The sequence below is a fragment of the Aristolochia californica genome, unplaced genomic scaffold (assembly GCF_029961685.1).
Source record: "Aristolochia californica isolate CCGP_79_NKW_82.1479 unplaced genomic scaffold, dmAriCali1.0.hap1 SCAF_8, whole genome shotgun sequence".
Lineage (NCBI taxonomy): Eukaryota > Viridiplantae > Streptophyta > Magnoliopsida > Piperales > Aristolochiaceae > Aristolochia > Aristolochia californica.
In genome coordinates this window covers 35,434,163-35,453,851 of record NW_027182279.1, presented here as the reverse complement: position 1 = coordinate 35,453,851, position 19,689 = coordinate 35,434,163, and the positions used below count along the sequence as shown (strand labels likewise).

At 35.3% G+C, this 19,689-nt stretch overlaps 1 long non-coding RNA gene across 1 annotated transcript; it reads right to left on the bottom strand.

The window, feature by feature from the left end:
- Positions 1-17,050: 17,050 nt before the first annotated feature.
- On the bottom strand, positions 17,051-17,652 carry LOC137939523 (uncharacterized). The gene is made up of 2 exons (XR_011109950.1): positions 17,353-17,652; positions 17,051-17,283 (listed from the first exon to the last, which is right to left on the bottom strand). It is a non-coding gene; the product is annotated as an uncharacterized lncRNA (long non-coding RNA).
- Between the last annotated feature and the right edge of the window lie 2,037 nt (positions 17,653-19,689).

Below are 19,689 nucleotides of genomic sequence, written 5' to 3'. Positions count from 1 at the left end.
ATCATATAGAACTTTGCCAACCTGGAACACAAAGCAAGAACGATCATAACAAAGCTATTGATCGATCATACTTGTTATGCACTACCAACAGGAATGAGCTTTTATAATCGTTAGAATTCCTACTAGCAGTGCATAGCAAGTCAAAATTGATCGATCATACAAGTATGATCATACCAGTTGATCGAACATACCAATAGGAAGACATTGATCAAGCATACAATAGATCAATAAGTCATCTTCTAACAAAAATATAACCATTATACACAATTGATTGATCAATCAATGACACTAATTGATCAATGTAAAGTCAACTTTTTGCAAACAAATAAAAACCGGCTAGTTTGGCTTGGGAACTTTTAAATACCCCATTGAACGTCCTTTTGACAAGTTAATGAGTTTTTATAGGCATACTTACTGCAATTCATTCCTAATCTATTGAAAATTCCTTCCTAAGTTCTTTTTGAGAAAGAAGGAGCATATTTGGCAAATCCATTCCCTTCTTTTCTCAATATCAAATCTTTGCATACATTCTAACCAAACTCATATCCATCTCATTGTACATCAAAGGCTGGACTTTCAAGGAGAAGGTTGTTTCTCCACGAATCAAAACGTGTACATTTTTCCTTTCTTGTGTATTTTTCATTTTCTCGATAGGTTCATCTAGAACCTTGCACATTCTAGATAGAAAGGCATACTATACAAGGTATGGTCTCAACTACTCCATCCTGGATCATAGATTTTGGGGCTTCTCAGCACTTAACAGGTAACGATACTCTCATGAATTCTCTATCTCATTGTTTTGCCTAAAAAGTTTGTCACTATAACTGATGGATCCTAAACCAAGGTACGTGGGGGTGGGGTCCACATTTGTTACACTTACTCTTCATTTACAAGATGTCTTGTTTGTACCTGAATTTCCCTTAAACCTCTTATCTGTTAGTCAACTTACAAAAAGGTTTAATTATTCCATCATTTTTTCTCCTACTTATTGTGTCCTTCAGGATCTGAAGACAAAGCGAGTTATTGGTGGAGGTAGTGAAAAAAAGGGATTATACTATCTTGATTTACCAGCATTAACAACTACCACCAGTGCTCACCATACAACTTTTCAATGGCACAATAGGTTTCATCTCTTCAATCTCTCAAAAAGATTATTCCTACCTTAGTGTTTGTTTCAAGTTTCAACTGTGAAAACTGTCAAATGAATAAACATCAACAGAGTACTTACTCCTCATAGTGAAACCAACCTCATTTTCGTTGGTTCATACTAAATGGGGCCATATGAACATTTCCAATGTTTCTTGGTCAAAGTACTTTGTTAAATTTTTGGATGATTTGTCTCGAGTAACGTGGTTGTTCCTCTTAAAAAAGAGATCATAAGTCTTACCTCAATTCAATACTGCCCTAAAGATAATTTGTTCTAATAATGCCAAGGAGTATCTGTCTACAGACTTCTAATCTTTTTGTCAAGAAAAAGGTAGAATTCACCAAACCTCGTGTGTCTTTACACCACAACAAAATTGTATTACAGAAAGAAAAAATAGACACATTCTTCAGGTTGCTCGAGCCCTACTTCATCATATACATGTGCCTCACTTCTATTGGCCTCATGCCATCCTCACTGCATATTACCTTATTAACCGGTTACTCTCTTCTGTGCTAGGTAACAAGACACCATATTCTTCCCTTTTTCCTGGTGATAAGCTATTTTCTCTCCTTTTAAGAGTTTTTGGATGTACGTGTTTTGTACATAACACCTCTCCACATACTACTAAATTGGATCCCAAGTCAATTAAATGTATGTTTTTGAAATACTCTCAAACTCAAAAAGGTTATGTTTGTTATAATCCACTTCTTAAAAAATTGTTCATTTCTAGTAATGTCACATTCTTTGAGAACCAACCTTTTTATCCCTCCACCGGTGCCCCACCTGGTTTTTCAGCAGTTAATGATTTCCCAAAACCTATTGCGCCCATAGATAACACTTCAAAGCCGTCTTGACACGCCCCTTGATGCACTAGCCGACACTATACATGCGGAGTCTCCAAATTCTTTTGAGGCCACCACCTATATTTGGTCCTTTATTTGATACCCGACCCATTGCCCTTCGAAAAGAACCTCGGCCTTGCACTTGAGCTTCTACCTCTCACCCCATTGCTCAATTTTTATAATCCCCATCTTGCTATTAGTTGCTTGCCTCCATTTCTTTTGTTACAATTCCTCACTCTTATCACGAAGCCCTTCAGAATCTAGGATAGAAAGCAACCACGGATGAAGAAATGGCAACTTTTTACGAGAATCAAACATGGTACTTTGTTTCGTTACCAACTAGTAAAAAGTCAGAAGGCAATAAATGGTTTTCGCTGTCAAACAAAATTCGGATGGCACGATAGCCCGCCTTTAAGCCCGACTTGTGGCTAAAGGCTATACCTAGTGTTAAGAGATTGATTATGAGGAAATTTTTTCCCCTATTGCCAAGCTCAACTCGGTGCATCTTCTCGATGGTCTATCCATCAGCTAGGTATAAAAATTGTCTTTCGCAATGGTGGTATTAAAGAGGAGATTTATATGCAGCAACCACCTAGATATGTGGTAGTGGGGGAGTTGGTGTATTATCTTACAAAAATCATTACTCTAAAACAATCTCCACGTGCCTGGTTTGACAAGTTTAATCAAGCAATGATTCGTTTTAGGTTCACATAGTGCTCTGTGGACTATTTTGTATTTGTCAAGCATACTAACAAAGGAGTTGTACTACTAGTTGTATATAAGGATGATATTATTCTCATGGGTAGTGACCTTGATAGCATCTATCAAGTATAAAACAAGATATGTAAAGAATTCAGGGTAAAAGATTTGGGACTTCTCAAGTATTTTTTTGGTATTGAGGTTCTTCAGTCCAAATATGGTATTATACTATCCTTGCGAAAATACGTCCTTAACTTGCTTGAAGAAATGGGAATGATACGATGTGTCTTACTAACACCCCCACGGAGACAAATACAAAACTATCTACTGATTCGGGAGGAAGTTGATATTGGCAAGTGCTAGAGGCTAGTAGGCAAACTTATCTATCTCACTGTGCTAGACTATGTATCTTTTGCTATCAGTATGGTCAGTCAATATATGCATAAATCTCATACGTCTCATTGGCAGGCATTGAAAAGATTTCTCAAGCACATAACTATGAAACACAACACGTAACTTGTTTGTAACTTGATTTAGAAACGACATCACTCTGGCAGCATCCACTTCACAAGAAACATGTCATCCTCCCATTTGATGCAAAAACAATATTCACTCTTAGCGACATCCACTACACCAGAAACCAGACCTCATCGTTGAAATTCTAAAAAATCAACCACAATATTAATCAAATAATTACCTCAACCCAAACAAAAACCCAATTTGTTGTTACTCTTAATACTTGTACTTCCTACCCTACGAAGAACTTTCTCCTAGCACATGCCTTCTCTTGCATTTACAAGATTGTTGAGCCACTCTAACAGAAATAGGGACATATGAAGCATGATAAGATCCGTAAGTAAATAAGATACCAAGTTTCAAACTCTGACAAGAACACAAATACGTTTAATACCCGAAACTGAAGCATGTAGACATGAAAAAAAATCCCCTTTGATCAACCTTTCAAACAAGCATATCATCTGTGAAATATCGAAGAGCTTTTTTGTTTCAATCTGCAATGACGTACTAGTAAAGAAATTGAAACTTTAAAATAAACTAAAAACATCGAAAAATCAAATTGAAAAGTCAGAACATGCAAAGGAGAGAGGAGTGCCTTCAATGAAGCCAACCAAAATATTTCCCCAAAGAAATGACCAGTCATGAAATCAAAATAAAGTCGTACTCAGAAAAAACTATATCAGCATCAGAAAGCCAATCTTAAAAATCAAGTAAAACATAGAATGTCAGTCCTACAACATCGCCAAACCAGATACAAAAGTCAGAATAGGCAAAGGAGAATGGAGGGCCTTCAATTAAGCCAACCAAATTTTTCCCCAAAAAACTACTGAGTCTTGAAATCAAAATTCAGTCGTACTCAGATAAAACTAACTCAGGATCAAAATGACAATCTTAAACATTAAGTAGAATATTAGTCCTGCAACATCACTAAACTGTCAGAATATGCAAAGGAGAAAAGAGTATCTTCAATGAAGCCAATCAAATAAATTACCCAAAAAAAATAACCACTCCTGAAATCAAAATTCAGTCATACTCAGATAAAAGTAAATCAAGATAAAAAAAAAACAATCATAAAAATCAAGTATAAATTAGAATGTCACTCTTGTTGGAACTCCATGCACATTATTGCAGTATGGTCCAAGTCTGAAAATAAAGATACATGACCATGTTAAACTTCATATACTAGTCCATGATTGAAGCAAGCCAACTTGTTTTTCAACTCAAAAGAATTGTAGAATAATACCATACTTTATGAATGATTTTCGACTTGTCAGAATCCTTGAACTCAAAGTCAGACACGTTGATCAACAGAAATTGGATACATCCAGATGAAACCTACACCGAAGTTAGAAAAACACTCAAATATGTGCATCTCCTTTTCCATCGTAATCATATGACAAGGAGATGAAGATAAGTATCTCGGATACATAGGATGTATACCACAAGTAAGATTTCTAAGCACATCAATGCAGAGGACAGACACGTTCCACCCCAAAAGAATACAGCAACCACAAGTAGAGCCTCTTACTAGTAATAACTATGAAACACAACGCATGTTACTTGTTTGTCACTTGATTTAAAAAATACATCACTCTCGCATCATCAACTACACATGGAACATGTCCTCATCCCACTTGATGCAAAAACACTATTCACTAGCGACATCCACAACACCAAATATATGACCTCGTAGTTGAAATTCGAAAAAATCAACCACAATAATAATCAGATAATTACCTCAACCCAAACAAGAACCCAATTTGCTATGGCCCTCAACACTTGCACTTCCAATCCTACGAAGACATTTCTCCTAACACATGCCTTCTCTTACTCCTACAAGATTTTTTTTTTTAAATAATGCTGATTTTTATTAAGACAAAAGCTCAAAAGAACAATTTACAAAGAAGAAAAGTTTTCCCAAACAATAAAAATTTACTAGAAAGTTTCGAATATTGCCAATTTATCAGCCAAAGAGTTGGCTGATCTAGGAATGAGATTCCAATTACAATGAGTAGAAGATACAATATCAGCAATACTATCAGTGATGGACCAATGGCAACAAGGGGGGAAGTTGTCTTTGGTACACCAACTAACAACCATCTTCGAGTCGCCTTCAATGATTTACTTACCATAGAGACAATCCCTGAAAATTTGGAGGCCGAATAACAGAATACTAACTTCAGCAGTATTAGAATCGGCAATACCCAGCAAACCAACACCTACAAGATTGTTGAGCCACTCTAACGGAAACAGAGACGAACGAAGCGGTGATAAAATCCATAAGCAAATAAGATTCCAAGTTTGAAACTCTGATAGGAACATGAGTACGTTTGAAACCCGAAATTGAAGGATGTTCACATGAAGAAAAAAAATCCCCTTCGATCAACCTTTTAAACAAGCGTATCATCTATGAAATACCGAAGAGCTTTTTTTTTTAATATGCAATGACGTACTAGTAAAGAAATTGAAACTTTAAAATAAACTAATAACATCGGCAAACCAGATACAAAAGTCAAAGCATGCAAAGGAGAAAGTAGTGCCTTCAATGAAGCCAACCAAAATATTTCCCAAAAAATAAAACTAGCCATGAAATCAAAATTCAGTCGTACTCAAATAAAACTAAATTAGGATAAGCATGGCAATCTTAAAAATTAAGTAAAACATAGAATATTAGTCCTGCAACATCACTAAACAAGATAGAGAAGTCCCAATATGCAAAGGAGAAAGGAGTGTTTTCAATTAAGCCAATCAAAAAAATTCCCCAAACAAATCACCACTTCTAAAATCAAAATTCAGTCATACTCACATAAAAGTAAATCAGGATCAGAAAAATCAAGTAGAACTTAGAATGTCACTCCAATTGAAACTCCATGCACGTTATTGCAATATGGTTCAAGTCTAAAAATCAAGATACATCACCAAGTAAAACTTCATCTAACTAGTCCATGATTGAAGCAAGCCAACTTGTTTTTCAACTCAAACGAATTGCAGATTAATACCATACATTATCAATGATTTTCAACTTGTAGAAATCCTTGAACACAGAGTCAGACAAACTGATGAATAGAAACTAGATACAACCAAATGAAACCGACACCAAAGTTGGAAAGCACTCAAACATATGCATCTCTTTTTCCATCGTAATCATATGACAAGAAGTTGAAGATAAGTATATCGGATACATAGGATGTATACCACAAGTAAGATTTCTAAGCACATCAATACAGAGGACAGAAGTTCCACCCCTAAAGACTGCAACAACCACAAGGAGAGCTTCAAATTAATAAAACCTATGAAACACAATCCACGAATTTGTTTGTCACTTGATTTAAATATAACATCACTCTGGTAGCATCCACTACACCAGAAACATGACCTCATCCCACTTGATACAAAAACAATATTCACTCTAGCGGTATCCATTACACCAGAAACATGACCTCGTCATTGAAATTCTAAAAAATCAAACACAATATTAATCAAATAATTACCTCAACCCAAACAAGAACCCAATTTGCTATGACCCTTAATACTTGTATTTCCAATCCTACAAACAAATTTCTCCCAACACATGCCTTCTCTTGCACAAACAAGATTGTTGAGCCACTCTAACGAAAACAATGACGAATGAAGCGTGATAAGATCCATAAGCAAATAAGATACCAAGTTTAAAACTCTGACAGGAACACATAGTACGTTTGAAACCCGAAACTAAAGGATGTAGACGTGAAAAAAAAAACCATTCGATCAACCTTTCAAATAAGCATATCATCTGTGAAATATAGAAGAACTTTTTTTAATCTGCAATGACTTACTAGTAAAAAACAGAAACTTTAAAATAAACTAATAACATTGGCAAACCAGATAGAAAAGTCAAAAGTTGCAAGGAGAAATGAGTGCCTTCAATGAAGCCAACCAAAATATTTCCCATAAGAAATCACCAGTCCTGAAATCAAAATCCAGACGTACTCAGATAAAACTAAATTAGGATCAGAATGGCAATCTTAAAAAACAAGTAGAACATAGAAAATTAGTCCCACAACATCACTAAACTAGATAGAGAACTCAAAATAAGCAAAGGAGAAAGGAGTGTCTTCAATCAAGCCAACCAAAAAAAGTCACCACTCTTGAAATAAAAATTCAGTCATAGATAAAAGTAAATCAAGATCAGAACAACAATATTAAAGTCAAGTAGAACTTAGAATGTCACTTCTGTTGAAACTCCATGCATGTTATTGTAGTATTGTCCAGGTCTAAAAATCAAGATTAACTGTTGGAATATTTGTTTGTATCGATCGGGCCAGTCCTTGTAATAGATCCGTGGGGTTGCTTTCCTAACAGGTTCGAGCCTTTTAGCGCACAGGTTTCAACATGGTATCAGAGCTTTAATTTTCAGGATTCTGACTATGATTTTATAGGTTTCATTCTCCTTCTTTATTGTTAGTTGTTGGATAGTAATTTTTTTTTTTTTATTTTGTTGCTCGTGGTTTGCTATAAGTGTTGTCTTCTTTTGCTTTGTGATCTACACTTTCATCCATGTTTAAACCAGTGCGCTCGAACCTTTTAGCGCACTGGTTTAAACATGGTATCAGAGCAAGTTGGTCCCGAGTTCGAGTCCCGTTCCCACCGAATTTTATCTTGGGTTTTTCTAAGAATTTGTCCCAGGTTTTTTCGGTGAATTTGTCTACGTGCTTTCCCCGTGCGGGAGTGTTGGAATATTTGTTTGTATCGACCGGGTCAGTCCTTGTATAAGATCCCCACATAAGATCCATGGGGTTGCTTTCCTAACAAGATCGAGCCTTTTAACGCACTGGTTTCAACAATGACCAAGTAAAACTTTATATAACATGTTCGTGATTGAAACAAGTCAACTTGTATTTCTACTCCAAAGAATTGCAGAATAATACCATACAGTATGAAAGATTTCGACTTGTGCAAATCTGAGAACTCAAAATCAAACACGATGATCCCCGAAAAACGGATACATCCAAATGAAACCTACACCAAAGTTAGTAAGCACTCAAAAATATGCATCTCCTTCTCAATTGTAATCATATGACAAGGAGTTGAAGATAAGTATGTCGTATACAGAATGTATATCGCAAGTAAGATTTCTAAGTACATCTATGCAGAGGACAGAGTCCACCCCCAAAAGGCTACAACAACCACAAGAAGAGCCTCATATTAATAATAACTATGAAACACAACGCACAAACTTGTTTGTCACTTGATTAAAAAACGACATCACTTTGGCAACATCCACTACACCAAAAGCATGACCTTGTCGTTGAAATTCTAAAACATCAACCACAATATTAATTATATAATTACCACAACCCAAACAAGAACCGAATTTGGTCTGACCCTTGGTACTTGTACTTCCAATCCTACGAATAAATTTCTCCCAACACATGCCTTCTCGCGCACCTACAAGATTGTTGAGCCACTCTAACAGAAAAAGTGACGAATGAAGCATGATAAGATCCATAAGCAAATAAGATACCAAGTTTGTTACTCTGACAGTATCACGAGTACGTTTGAAACTCGAAATTAAAGGATGTAAACGTGGAAAAAAATCCCCTTTAATCAACCTTTTAAACAAGCATATAATTTGTGAAATACCAAATATCTTTTTTTTTACTATGTAATGACATACTAGTAACGAAAATGAAACTTTAAAAAAACTATTATCATCTGCAAACCAGATTGAGAAATCAAAACAGGCAAAGGAGAAAAGAGTGCCTTCAATGAAGCCAACTAAAATATTTCCCGAAAGAAACCACCAATCCTGAAATCAAAATTCAGTCGTACTCAAATAAAACTAAATCATCATAAAAAAAGCCAATCTTAAAAATCAAGTAGAACATAGAATGTCAGTCTGGCGATGTAGTCCTAAAATCAACATTCAGTCGTACTAAGATATAACTAAATCGGGATTAGAATGGCAATCTTAAAAATCAAGTATAAAATAAAATATTAGTCATGCAACATCACTAAACTAGATAGAGAACTCAAAATAAGCTAAGGAGAAAGGAGTGTCTTCAACGAAGCCAACCAAAAAAATCACCACTCCTAAAATCAAAATTCATTCATTCATACTCACATAAAAGTAAATCAAAATCAGAAAAACAATATTAAAAATTAAGTAGAACTTAGAATGTCACTCTTGTTGAAACTCCAAGCACGTTATTGTAGTATGGTCTAGGTCTGAAAATCCAGACACATGACCAAGTAAAACTTCATATAACAAGTCCCTGATTGAAGCAAGCCAACTTGTATTTCAATTCAAAAGAATTGAAGAATAATACCATACATTATCAATGATTTTCGACAGGTGGAATTACTTGAACTCAAAGTCAGACACGCTAATGACAAAAAACTAGATACAACCAGATGAAACCTACACCGAACTTGGAAAGCACTCAAACATATGCAACTCCTTTTCCATCGTAATCATATGACAAGAAAAGTTGAAGATAAGTATGTCTGATACATAGGATGTATACCACAAGTAAGATTTCTAAGTACATCAATATAGAGGACAGACATTCCACCACAAAAGACTTAACAACAACAATAAGATCTTCAAATTAATAATAACTATCAAACACAACGCACGAACTTGTTTGTCACTTGATTTAAAAACGACATCACTCTGACAACATCCACTACACCAAAAACATGACCTCATCCCACTTGATGCAAAAACAATTTTCACTCTAGTGGCATCCATTACACCAGAAACATGACCTCGTTGTTGAAATTCTAAAAAATCAAACACAATATTAATCAAATAATTACCTCAACCCAAACAAGAACCCAATTTGCTATGACCCTTAATACTTGTACTTCCAATCCTACGAACAAATTTCTCCCAGCACAGACCTTCTCTTGCACCTACAAGATTGTTCAACCACTCTAACGGAAACAATGATGAATAAAGCGTGATAAGATCCATAAGAAAATAAGATACCAAGTTTAAAACTCTAACAAGAACACGAGTACGTTTGAAACCCGAAACTGAAGGATGTAGACGTGAAAAAAAATCCCCTTCGATTAACCTTTCAAACAAGCATATCATCTGTGAAATACAAAAGAGCTTTTTTTAACCTGCAATGACATACTAGTAAAGAAACTGAAACTTTAAAATAAACTAATAACATCGGCAAACCAGATAGAGGAATCAGAAGTTGCAAAGGAGAAATGGGTGAGTGCCTTCAATGAAGCCAACCAATATATTTCCCCGAAGAAATCACCAATCCTGAAATCAAAATTCAGTCGTACTCAGATAAAACTAATTCAGTATCAAAAAGGCAATCTTAAAAATCAAGTAGAACATAAAATGTCAGTCTTGCAACATTGCCAAACCAGATACAAAAGTCAGAATATGCAACGGAGAAAGTTGTGTCTTCAATGAAGTCAACCAAAAAAATACCACTGCTGATATCAAAATTCAGTCATACTCAGACAAAAGTAAATCAGGATTAGATAAACAATATTAAAAATCAAGTAGAAGTTAGAATTTCACTCTGGTTGAAACGCCATGCACGTTATTTGTTGTATGGTCCAAGTCTGAAAAATCAAGATACATGACCAAGTAAAACTTTTTATAACAAGTCCCTAATTGAAGCAAGCCAACTTGTATTTGAATTCAAAATAATTGCGGAATAATACCATAAGTTGTTGAACGATTTGCAACTTGTGGAAATCCTTGAACAAGTCAAACGCTGATCAACAGAAACTGGATACATCGAGATGAAACCTACACCAAAGTTAGATAGCACTCAAACATATGCATCTCCTTTTCCATCGTAATCATATGACAAGGAGTTGAAGATAAGTATGTCAGATACATAGGATGTAAACCACAAGTAAGATTTCAAAACACATCTTTGCAGAGGACAGACACGTTCCACCCCAAAAGACTACATCAACCACAAGAAGAGCCTCATATTAATAATAACTATGAAACACAACGCACGAACTTGTCTATCACTTGATTTAAAAACAACATCACTCCGGCAGCATCCACTACACCTGAAACTTGTCCTCGTCCCACTTGACGCAAAAACAATATTCACTCTAGCAACATCAATTACACCAGAAACATGACCTTGTCGTTGAAATTCTAAAAACTTAACCACAATATTAATCAAATAATTACTTCAAACCAAACAAGAACCGAATTTTTTATGACCTTTAGTACTTGTACTTCTCCCAACACATGCCTTCTCGTGCACCTACAAGATTGTTGAGTCACTCTACCAGAAATAGTGTCGAATGAAGTGTGATAAGATCCATAAGCAAATAAGATACCGAGTTTGAAATTCTGACAGGCACACGAGTACGCTTGAAACTCGAAAATGAAGGATGTAGACGTGAAAAAAATCCCCTTCGATCAACCTTTCAAAAAGGCATATCATCTGTGAAATACCGATGAGCTTTTTTTTCTTCTGCAATGACGTCCAAGTAAAGAAATTGAAACTTTAAAATAAACCAATATCATCGACAAACCAGACAGAGAAGTCAGAACATGCAAAGGAGAAAAGAGTGCCTTCAAGGCAGCCAACCAAAAAATTTCCCCAAAGAAATCACCAGCCTTGAAATCAAAATTCAGTCGTACTCAAATAAAACTAAATTAGCATAAAAAAGGCAATCTTAAAAATCAAGTAGAGAATGTCAGTCCGGGCAAACCAGGTATAGAAGAAAGAATACTAAAAGGATAAACGAAGTGCCTTCTGTGAAGCCAACCAAATTTTTCCCCAAAAACATACCAGTCCTGAAATCAAAATTCAGTCGTACTCAGATAAAACTAAATTAGGATCAAAATGGCAATCTTAAAAAACAAGTAGAACATAGAAAATTAGTCCTGCATCATCACTAAACTACATAGAGAACTCAAAATATGCAAAGGAGAAAGGAGTGTCTTCAATGAAGCTAGCCAAAAAAATTCCCCAAAAAGATCACCACTCCTGAAATCAAAATTCAATCATACTCAGATAAAAGTAAATCAGGATCAGAAAAACAATATTAAAGTCAAGTAGAACTTAGAAAGTCACTTCTGTTGAAACTCCATGCACATTATTGCAGTATGGTGCAGGTCTGAAAATCAAGATGCATGACCAAGTAAAACTTCATATAACATGTACATGATTGAAGCAAGCCAACTTGTATTTCAACTCCAAAGAATTGCAGAATAATACCATAGAATATGAAAGATTTTGACTTGTAGAAATCCATGAACTCAATCAAACACGTTGATTAATAGAAACCGGATACATCCAAATGAAACCTACACCAAAGATAGTAAGCACTCAAACATATGCATCTGCTTTTCCATCGTAATCATATGACAAAGGAGTTGAAGATAAGTATGTCGGATACATAGGATGTATATCGCAAGTAAGATTTCTAAGTACATCTATGCAGAGGATAGTCCACCCCAAAAGGCTACAACAACCACAAGAAGAGCCTCATATTAACAATAATTATGAAACACAATGCACGAACTTGTTTGTCACTTGATTTAAAAACAACATCACTCTGGCAACATCCACTACACCAGAAACATGTCTTCATCCCACATGATGCAAAAACAATATTCACTCTGGCAGCATCCACTACACCATAAACATCGACCTTGTCATTAAAATTCTAAAAAATCAACCACAATATTAATCAGATAATTACCTCAACCCAAACAAGAACCCAATTCGGTCTGACCCTTAGTACTTGTACTTCCAATCCTAAGAATAAATTTCTCCCAGCACATGCCATCTCATGCACCAACAAGATTGTCGAACCACTCTTAACGGAAATAGTGACAAATGAAGCGTGATAAAATCCATAAGCAAATAAGATACCAAGTTTGTTACTCTGACAGCAACACGAGTACGTTTGAAACTCAAAACTGAATGATGTAGACGTGGAAAAAAATCCCCGTCGATCAACCTTTCAAACAAGCATATAATTTGTGAAATACCGAAGATCTTTTTTTTTACTCTGCAATGACGTACTAGTTAACAAACTGAAACTTTAAAATAAACTATTATCATCTGCAAACCAGATAGAGAAATCCGAATAGACAAAGGAGAAAAGAGTGCCTTCAATGAAGCCAACCAAAATATTTCCCGTAAGAAATCACCAGTCCTTAAATCAAAATTCAGACATACTCAGATAAAACTTAATCACAATAAAAAAATATCCAATCTTAAAAATCAAGTAAAACATAGAATGTATGTCTGGCAACATCGCCAAACTAGGTACAAAAGTCAGAATATGCAAAGAAGACTAGAGTGACTTCAATGATGCCAACCAAAATTTTCCCCAAAAAAATACCTGTCCTGAAATTCAAATTCAGTCGTACTCAGATATAACTAAATCAGGATCAGAATGACAATCTTAAAAATCAAGTAGAACATAGAATATTAGTCCTGCAACATCACTCAACCAGATAGAGAACTCAAAGTAAGCAAAGGAGAAAAAGAGTGTCTTCAACGAAGCCAACCAAAAAAATCACCACTCCTGGAATCAAAATTCAGTCATACTCACATAAAAGTAAATTTAAAAATTAAGTAGAACTTAGAATGTCACTCTTGTTGAAACTCCATGCACGTTATTGAAGTATGGTCCAGGTCAGAAAATCAAGACACATGACCAAGTAAAACTTCATATAACAAGTCCCTGATTGAAGCAAGCCAACTTGTATTTCAATTCAAAAGAAATGCAGATCAATACCATAAATTATCAATGATTTTCGACTTGTGGAAATCCTTGAACTCAAAGTCAGACACGCTGATGAACAAAAACTGGATACAACCAGATGAAACCTACACCGAAGTTGGAAAGCACTCAAACATATGCATCTCCTTTTCCATTGTAATCATATGACAAGAAGTCGAAGATAAATATGTCAGATACATAGGATGTATACCAAAAGTAAGATTTCTAAGCACATCAATATAGAGGACAGACGTTCCACCCCAAAAGACTACAATAACCACAAGGAGAGCTTCAAATTAATAATGACTATGAAACACAACGCACGAACTTGTTTGTCACTTGATTTAAATAGGACATCACTATGGCAGCATCCACTACACAAGAAACATGACCTCATCCCACTTGATGCAGAAACAATATTCATTCTAGCGGCATCCATTACACCAGAAAAATAACCTCGTCGTTGAAATTCTAAAAAATCAAACACAATTTTAATCAAATAATTACCTCAACCCAAACAAGAACCCAATTTTCTATGACCCTTAATACTTGTACTTCCAATCCTACGAACAAATTTCTCCCAACACATGCCTTCTCTTGCATCTACAAGATTGTTGAGCCACTCAAACGGAAACAGTGACGCATGAAGCATGATAAAATCCATAAGAAAATAAGATACCAAGTTTAAAACTCTGACACGAACACGAGAACATTTGAACCCAAAACTGAAGGATGTAGACGTTAAAAAAAATCCCCTTCGATCAACCTTTCAAACAAGCATATTGTCTGTGTAATACAGAAGAGCATTTTTTAATTTGCAATGACGTACTAGTAAATAAACTGAAACTTTAAAATAAACTAATAACATCGGCAAACCAGATAGAGAAGTCAGAAGTTGCAAAGGAGAAATGAGTGCCTTCAATGAAGCCAACCAAAATATTTCCCTAAAGAAATCACCAGTCCTGAAATCAAAATTCAGTCGTACTCAGATAAAAAAACTAAATCAGCATCTAAAAGGCAATCTTAAAAATCAAGTAGAACATAGAATGTTAGTCCTGCTACATCGCCAAACCAGATACAAAAGTCAGAATATGCAAAGGAGAAAGGAGTGTCTTCAATGAAGCCAACCAAAAAAATACCACTATAGATATCAAAATTCAGTAATACTAAGATAAAAGTAAATCAGGATCAGATAAACAATATTAAAAATCAAGTTGAACTCAGAATGTCACTCTTGTTGAAACTCCATGCGCGTTATTGCAGTATGGTCCAGGTCTGAAAATCAAGATACATGACCAAATAAAACTTCTTATAACAAGTCCCTGATTGAAGAAAGTCAACTTGTATTACAATTCAAAAGAATTGCAGAATAATACCATAGGTTATGAATGATTTTCAACTAGTGGAAATCCTTGAACAAGTCAGACGCTGATCAACAGAAACTGAATACATCCAAATGAAACCTACACCAAAGTTATATAGCACTCATATGCATCTCCTTTTCCATCGTAATCATATGACAAAGAGTTGAAGATAAGTATGTCGGATACGTAGGATGTAAACCACAAGTAAGATTTCTAAACACATCTATGCAGAGGGCAGACACGTTCCACCCTAAAAGACTACATCAACCACAAGTAGAGCCTCATATTAATAATAACTATGAAACACAACGCAAGAACTTGTTTGTCACTTGATTTAAAAACAAAATCACTCCAGCAGCATCTACTACACCAGAAACTTGTCCTCGTCCCACTTGATGCAAAAACAATATTTACTCTGGCGACATCCACTACACAATAAACATGACCTTGTCGTTGAAATTCTAAAACCATAACACAAAAATTAATCAAATAATTACTTCAAACAAACAAGAACCCAATTTTTTATGACCTTTAGTACTTGAACTTCTCCCAGCACATGCCTTCTCGCGCACCTACAAGATTGTTGAGTCACTCTACCAGAAATAGTGACGAATGAATCGTGATAAGATCCATATGCAAATAAGAGATACCGAGTTTGAAACTCTGACAGGCACACAAGTACGTTTGAAACCCGAAACTAAAGGATGTAGACGTGGAAAAGGGATATCATCAATGAAATAACGAAGAGATTTTTTTCTTCTGCAATGACGTCCTAATAAAGAAACTGAAACTTTAAAATAAACTAATAACATCGACAAACCAGATAGAGAAGTCGGAACATGGAAAGGAGAAAAGAGTGCCTTCAAGGCAGCCAACTAAAAAATTTCCCCAAAGAAATCACCAGCCCTAAAATCAAAATTTAATCGTACTCAGATAAAACTAAATCAGCATTAAAAAGGCAATCTTAAAAATCAAGTAGACAATGTCAGTCCGGCAACATTGGGAAACCAGGTACAGAAGAAAGAATATGAAAAGGATAAACGAAGTGCCTTCTGTGAAGCCAACCAATTTTTTCCCCAAAAACATACCAGTCCTGAAATCAAAATTTAGTCATATTCAGATAAAACTAAATTAGGATCAGAATGGCAATCTTAAAAAACAAGTAGAACATAGAAAATTAGTCCTGCAACATCACTTAACTAGATAGAGAACTCAAAATATGCAAAGGAGAAAGGAGTGTCTTCAATGAAGCCAGCCAAAAAAATTCCCCAAAAAATCACCACTCCTGAAATCAAACTTCAGTCATACTCGAATAAAAGTAAATCAGGATCAGAAAAACAATATTAAAGTCAAGAAGAACTTAGAATGTCACTTCTGTTGAAACTCCATGCACGTTATTGCAGTATGGTCTAGGTCTGAAAATCAAGATGCATGACCAAGTAAAACTTCATATAACATGTCCATGATTGAAGCAAGCCAACTTGTATTTCAACTCCAAAGAATTGCAGAATAATACCATACAGTATGAAAGATTTCGACTTGTGGAAATTCTTGAACTCAAAATCAAACACGATGATCAAAAGAAACCGGATACATCCAGATGAAACCTACACCAAAGTTAGTAAGCACTCAAACATATGCATCTCCTTTTCCATCGTAATTATATGACAAGGAGATGAATATAAGTATGTCGGATACATAGGATGTATATCGCAAGTAAGATTTCTAAGTACATCTATGCAGAGGATACCCCAAAAGGCTACAACAACCACAAGAAGAGCCTCATATTAATAATAACTATGAAACACAAAGCACGAACTTGTTTGTCACTTGATTTAAAAACGACATCACTCTGGCAGCATCCACTACAACAGAAACCTGTCCTCATCCCACTTCATGCAAAAACAATATTCACTCTGGCAGCATCCACTACACCAGAAACACATCCTCATCCCACTTGATGCAAAAACAATATTTACTCTGACAGCATCCACTACACCAGAAACATGACCTTGTTGTTGAAATTCTAAAAAATCAACCACAATATTAATCAAATAATTACCTCAACCCAAACAAGAACCCAATTTGGTCTGACCCTTAGTACTTGTACTTCCAATCCTAAGAATAAATTTCTCCCAGTACATGCCTTCTCGCGCACCTACAAGATTGTCGAGCCACTCTAACGGAAATAGTGACGAATGAAGTGTGATAAAATCCATAAGCAAATAAGATACCAAGCTTGTTACTCTGACAGGAACACGAGTACAGTTGCAACTCGAAACTGAATGATGTAGACGTGGAAAAAATCCCCTTCGATCAACCTTTCAAACAAGCATATAATCTGTGAAATACCAAAGATCTTTTTTTTTACTCTACAATGACGAAACTTTAAAATAAACTATTATCATCTGCAAACCAAATAGAGAAATCAGAATAGGCAAAGGAGAAAAAACAGTGCCTTCAATGAAGCCAACCAAAATATTTCCCGAAAGAAATCACCAGTCCTGCAAATCAAAATTCAGTAGTACTCAGATAAAACTAAATCACCATAAAAAATCCAATCTTAAAAATCAAGTAGCACATAGAATGTCAGTCTGGCAACATCGCCAAACTAGGCACAAAAGTCAGAATATGCAAAGGAGCCTAGAGAGCCTTCAATGATGCCAACCAAAAATTTTCCCAAAAAATTACCAATCCTGAAATCAAAATTCAGTCAGTACTCAAATATAACTAAATCAGGATCAGAATGGCAATCATAAAAATCAAGTAGAACATAGAATATTAGTCCTGCAACATCACTCAACCAGATAGAGAACTCAAAATAAGCAAAGGAGAAAGGAGTGTCTTCAACGAAGCCAACCACAAAAATCACCACTCCTGAAATCAAAATTCAGTCATACTCAAATAAAAGTAAATCAGGATCAGAAAAACAACATTAAAAATTAAGTAGAACTTAGAATGTCACTCTTGTTGAAACTCCATGCACGTGATTGCAATATGGTCCAGGTCCGAAAATTAAGACACAACTTCATATAACAAGTCCTTGATTGAAGCAAGCAGACTTGAATTTCAATTCAAAAGAATTGCAGAATAATACCATACATAATAAATGATTTTCGCCTAGTGGAAAACCTTGAACTCAAAGTCAGACACGTTGATGAACAAAAACCTGATACAACCAGATGAAACCTACACCGAAGTTGGAAAGCACTCAAACATGTGCATCTCCTTTTCCATCGTAATCATATGACAAGAAGTTGGAAGTATGTCGGATACATAGGATGTATACCACAAGTAAGATTTCTAAGCACATCAATATAGAAGATAGACGTTCCACCAAAAAGACTACAACAACCACAAGGAGAGCTTCAAATTAATAATAACTATGAAACACATCGCACGAACTTGTTTGTCATTTGATTTAAATATGACATCACTCTGGCAGCATCCACTACACCAAAAACATGACATCGTCTCACTTGATGCAAAAACAATATTCACTCTAGCAGCATCCATTACACCAGAAACATTACCTCATTGAAATTATAAAAAATCAAACACAATATTAATCAAATAATTACCTCAACCCAAACAAGAACCCAATTTGCTATGACCCTTAATACTTGTACTTCCAATCCTACAAACAAATTTCTCCCAACACATGCCTTCTCTTGCACCAACAAGATTGTTTAGCCACTCTAACGGAAACAATGACGAATGAAGCGTGATAAGATCCATAAGAAAATAAGATACCAAGTTTAAAACTCTTGACACGAACACAAGTACGTTTGAAACCCGAAACTGAAGGATAAATCCCCTTCGATCAACCTTTCAAACAAGCATATCATCTGTGAAATACAGAAGAGCTTTTTTTAATCTACAATGACGTACTAGTAAAGAAACTAAAACTTTAAAATAAACTAATAACATCGGCAAACTAGATAGAGAAATCAGAAGTTGCAAAGGAGAAATGATTGCCTTCAATGAAGCCAACCAAAATATTTCCCCAAAGAAATCACCAGTCCTGAAATCAAAATTCAGTCGTACTCAGATAAAACTAAATCAGCATCAGAAAGGCAATCTTAAAAATCAAGTAGAACATAGAATGTCAGTCCTGCAACATCGCCAAACCAGATACAAAAGTTAGAATATGTAACGGAGAAAGGAGTGTCTTCAATGAAGCCAACCAAAAAAATACCACTGTTGATATCAAAATTCAGTCATACTCAGATAAAAGTAAATCAGGATCAGATAAACAATATTAAAAATCAAGTAGAACTTAGAATCCCACTCCTGTTGAAACTCCATGCACGTTATTGCAATATGGTCCAGGTCTGAAAATCAAGATACATGACCAAGTAAAACTTTTTATAACAAGTCCCTAATTGAAGCAAGCCAA